The sequence below is a fragment of the Apis dorsata genome, unplaced genomic scaffold (assembly GCF_000469605.1).
Source record: "Apis dorsata unplaced genomic scaffold, Apis dorsata 1.3 scaffold_263, whole genome shotgun sequence".
Classification (NCBI taxonomy): domain Eukaryota; kingdom Metazoa; phylum Arthropoda; class Insecta; order Hymenoptera; family Apidae; genus Apis; species Apis dorsata.
Genome location: NW_006263541.1, coordinates 270,174 through 275,263, shown reverse-complemented (window position 1 = coordinate 275,263; position 5,090 = coordinate 270,174). Strand labels below are relative to the sequence as shown.

The 5,090-nt window shown below is 41.3% G+C and overlaps 1 protein-coding gene across 1 annotated transcript in view; it reads left to right on the top strand.

Moving 5' to 3' along the window:
• Positions 1-4,043: 4,043 nt before the first annotated feature.
• The window catches only part of LOC102676051 (obg-like ATPase 1), a gene marked incomplete at its 3' end in the record, with an annotated part of 12,398 nt that continues 11,351 nt past the window's right edge, over positions 4,044-5,090 (top strand). Inside the window, exon 1 of the mRNA XM_031510794.1 lies at positions 4,044-4,159. The remainder of the gene's footprint in view (positions 4,160-5,090) is intronic.

The window sequence follows — 5,090 nt, the reverse complement described above, 5'->3', positions numbered from 1 at the left end:
TCTTAATTGTTGGCTGGCGGCTGTCTAAGGAGGCGTGGCCACTGGTTGGTTCGGTTTCTGCCACGCGATGCACGAACGCGTTGCTTTTCTTCTTCTTCTTCTTCTTCTTCTTCTTCTTCTTCTTATAGCTCCACAACGAGCACGATACATCGAGACTTTCGAATCGATCTCGATCGGCTGCTGTTCACTGGCCAACACGAGCTCCAATCAGACCGAGCCCCTTAAACCGTGGAAAAAAGGACAAAGAGCTCATCTTCGTCGAGCAATATTCGCAACAACGTGTATCCGTTTCGTGGAAGAGGAAATTTGCGTGGTTTGCAAAAAGAGAAAAGAAAAATCGGTAGGCATCAATAGAGTAGTAGTAGAGTGGATCGACGAGTGGGTAAGGCCGACGCGAGGAAGACGTAAAGAAAACGCAAAGCGCGGTCCTCTCTTCGTCGGCTTATTCCACTTGAGCCGCGGCGAACTCTCACGACACCTATTTATATATATATATATATATATAAGCAGCAAAAACAACACCGGATTTCTGGACCGTAAAGTTCCCTCGTACCTTGCCATTTGATGCGCTATCTTAATTAATTTTAAACAAATTGTCGGACGGCGACAGTTAAAAAAAGAAAAGGAAAAAAAGAGAAACGTGTTAAGAAACGAATCTATGTCCCGCTAATTAATTTTAATCGTTCCATATATTCCAGCTGTGTAATGACAGGTGTGCGGCGGCATATTTTTTATTCACCCGCGCGTTATAATAGCAAGGCTAATTATATTTATAGTTTAATTAATGACTCCCGTAACCTTGAAATATTACTATTACTATTATTATTATTATTATTATTATTATAATACCACCATCCTTATTGTTTTTAATTACATCAGAGTTTCATGCGTAGTTTCGTCGCGACGAATAATTTAAGTGGAATACGTGACTGTATATCGAGACACTAACGTTAGCGTGTCACTTTTAATTCTTTTAAAATTATCAGTTTCACTGATTCATTTTTTTTTAATCGAGATAACTATATGTATATATATATATGTGTGTGTGTGTGTATGTGCGCGATATGTCGATGAGCCAACTTTGATAAAATATATATACGAGCGTAGAGTGGATTAATTAATGCACGTGATTGCACACGAGTCGACGTAATTACATCGCGAATTAATATCGCGCGCTCGTGGATCCCGTGGTGCATGGCGGTGGATTGGCGGCGGAGCCGTATTCGCTGCTAACCTTCTCGCACCGTAATGACACGTATTACTCTGATTGGTAACAATTGGTAACAATTGACGGGCGGAACCGAGCCTCCGGAGGTTCCGCTACTTTGCCCGCGTTGTTTACGACCAGAACTTCAGAAAACGTTACACCTTAATTGCGTGGCTACATGCTCGAGGAATTATCAAGGCTTCTTTCCCCGTCCCTATGCAATTAGTTGTTGCGTAGGGATGTAGTTTCTAGTCTATCTTGATACAGTGTTGTAATCGGTTCCATCCTGGATAAGTATAATTTTAAACTATTTAAGAATGAAGAAGTCAATGATTCCCATATATTAGCATGCTTCTTCCTCCTCTTCTTCTTCAATTTTTTTTTTTTTTTCTCTTTTTTTTTTTTCATTTCACGCTTCCTTCCTCTTTGAGAAGCATAAAACGAGAGCAACGAAAAAAAAAAGAAAAGAAGAAACTTAAATTAGGCAATAACGTTATTTCTCGAGAAAAAGGGGGGATCGAAATATATCCTACGAGAATTTTACATCAAGAATTATTTCCATTCTTTCCCTCTGCTAGCTTTTCTTCGCTTTGCCAATCCTCCTTTGGGAATATGCAAGGGGGAGAATGGAATCGAATTCGATTAGAATAACGCTATTAATTAATATACAAATTAAGTTGTCTTTAATGATAATTTGGATTGAGTGTATCATCAACGAGATTCGAGGAAAAGAAGCGTCTAATTGGCTTGATAGTTTGAACGTTATTTCCTCGTAAAAAAAACCAGTCCCGTACGTTTCCTCATTAAACGATCGTTTTCTACGTTTTATTATCTTCAAATGCAAACTCTGTTCTCATTCCCTGCACCCTGTTATTCCATTTACGATCCACCTTCTATTTTTTCTAGCAATAAACCACCTCGGTACATTCGAAACGGTATAACCAAACAACTGGCGAAACGTAATGGCGTGCAATCGCCTCTGAATAAATGACAGCCCGCGGTGGTGTATACACATAATGTTTGAACAAAGAGTTGACGCTGTTTCTCTTCCTTCCTCGGACCTGCCCTCAGATCTTCTTCTTCTTCTTCTTCTCTTTTCGCTCGGTTATCGAACGAAAGGATTGCCTTCGTGTATTTACCTTCGTAATTTAACCTTCATCGCAATCAATCCAACCAAATAAATCTTGAAAGCAACGAGCGGCAGCGCGTCGTTGCGTTTTCGTCGCGAATTAGTAACGCAATCCTTCAATTCGGCCGACAATCTAATCCGCCGAAATTCCTATAATTCGTCGGCCTTTAATATGCTTTTCATCGAAATTGTCGGCCAATAAGAGAGGGGGGAGAGAGAGAGAGGAAGGAGTTTCGATCGTGCGCCACGCCGGCAAGATGCTCCTCGACCATGGTGCACCAGTGACGTCAGCGACGTTTGCGGTCTCCAAATTACAATATCACGAAAACCGGGCGAGACTATGGAGGTATGGACTATGGAGGAGGTAGGGGAATAGGTCCTTTCCGCCAGCCGTGCGCTCGTGGAATAATAGCCTTCTGATTATATGCATTATATGGGCCGAGATTGATACGGTTCGTAATAAAATAATTGAAATAATCATACGGCACAAGGTCGAGCACAATGTTAGAAATTTGTTCGCCAAATGAAATATCGGTTAACGTAATATCAAGCTCGTAACAAATATTCGATTCGGTTGGTCAGGTTATCAGAAATTTTGCCAACGATTTAATTACGATCGAATCAAACACTTCGTTCGTTCTAATCGAAACGATATGAAAATCAATTTCTGAGAGAAATTTTTATTTTCTCGGATGTGTAGTATAAAGAAAAAAAAAAAAAAATTTTAAAATTCAAAACGATCGTCTCGTTCTTTTCTCGATCCGATCTCACGGCGCCACTAAAAGGACCGTAGACCGTAAGGGCACACACACGCGCGGCCATCTTCGGCCATCTTTTTTTTTTTTTTTTTCTTTCTCTTTCATTCTGAAGCAATCTTAATATTATCCTTCGAATTACGGCCCTCCGGTGATCCACAACGTGCGTTCCCATCACATAACGCACACCGTCGAATTAGATCCAATAATCGCGTTCGTATTTTCGATCGTATCGATCTTCTCCTCTACGTACACACGCGCATTTATAAAAACTTTTGTACGCAACGTACGATAATTAATTGTAATCGTAAACGCGCTCGTGTCTCAGTTGATGAATCCATGGTTATCGTGAAAAAAGAAAAAAAAAAAAAACGCACGTTTTCGTCCTATTTGGACGAAATTACAATTCTCGATGAAAAAGCGTTACAACGATTTCAATCAAATCGTGTATATATATTTTTTTTTAATCTCGAAGGAGATATATTTGTTGCGAAAGAAGCATGCGTGTTTATGGTTTCTACGAAAGCATTACAATCAACTCTCTCTCTCTCTCTCTCTTTCTCTCTCGCTGATGACCCCTTTTTCTTCCAAGAGATTAAAGGTAGCGCTTCATTTCATAAATTCTATTCCTAGAATTACAATGAACTGGTCTCCGAATTATAGATACTTAGAGCGGATCAAATCATTGAAATCAACTAGGGAATCGTTTCGCAAAAATTACAAAGCGAAACTGAAGCATCAAAATGGCAATACGAAAAATTGAACGATAAAATTGACCGTATTGTCGTTATTCGAGGCAGTTCGAATAAATAAGAATACTCGTCGATTGATCCTTTTTTTTTATTTAATAATCCATCTAGTTCGCCTCTTGTTTTTCTTTCCTCTCTCTCTCTTCCTCTCTCTCCTTTTTCTATTCGATCGAAGATGCTCTCGGCTGGTAATACAGTTCCCTATTTCGCGACTGAAGGCCGGTCGAACGTGTGACGTCAGTGTAGTGCTGTGTTCCTTTCTTTGCCACGCGTTGTACGGTGATATTTATTTAGAAACAGTGAAGATAGGATATACAAGGTATTTAATCGACGCTTGATCATCCAATTGCACGAATCGTGTGTGAAAATAGTGCTATACTATAAGAAATTTCCCATATAATTTTCGTACGAAGAGACAGGTAACGTAACGCGCATGTAAAAATGATGCAATGCCCGTTACGCTGATAGAAACGTTCATACGAATCCCCGGTATGGGCAAATGGTTCAAGTGTGCGGTGAGAATCTTAAAAAACGTGCACTCGAAAATTGTTAAAGTTAGCAATCTATAAATAACTCGTTCTCCCAGCCAAAGTAAGGTTAAGTTCTGGTGTGCATCTCGTGGCTGGTTCGAGTGGCTAGTGTTACGAGGCAGCACCGTGCAATGCTACATCTCAAAGCCTGAAGCTCCCCCAACACGTCCAATGCAGTACCGTGGAATTGGCGCCTCTTTTAAATTTTTAAATCTCGAAATTTACGCGGACCCGTACCGACTATTTAAGTATTTTATTAAACCGACTAATAATTTCCATTCCATATAAGATAGACAAAGAAAAAAGAGCGACGGCGCCTCGTCGAACGAATAGGGCGGGTCTCCTTTCCTCTCTCTCTCTCTCTCTCTCTCTCTCCCATTATCCATATAATTTGCAAATTTTCTGGGGGGGGATGAGGAGGAAGGTGGCGCGGTTAAACAGAGTTCCAGAGACAGAGGAACAGTTTCAGACGGGGGAAAAAAGGGGAAGGCCGTTCGAATGGTGGTCGATCGTGGGACGAAAAGAACAGAGAGAGAAAGAGAGAGAGAGAGAGGAATCGCGGCAAAGTCGGTGGCGGATTGGCGGCCTAAGGCGCGGTTGCAGATTCCCGGCGTGATGCCGGTGATTCGCGGCTTTGGTGCCCAGTAATCGTCGGTCCCCTTACCCGACGTATTCCTCCTCCCTCGCATCTTTACTCGCCGAGGAGAGTATCCACCTCCC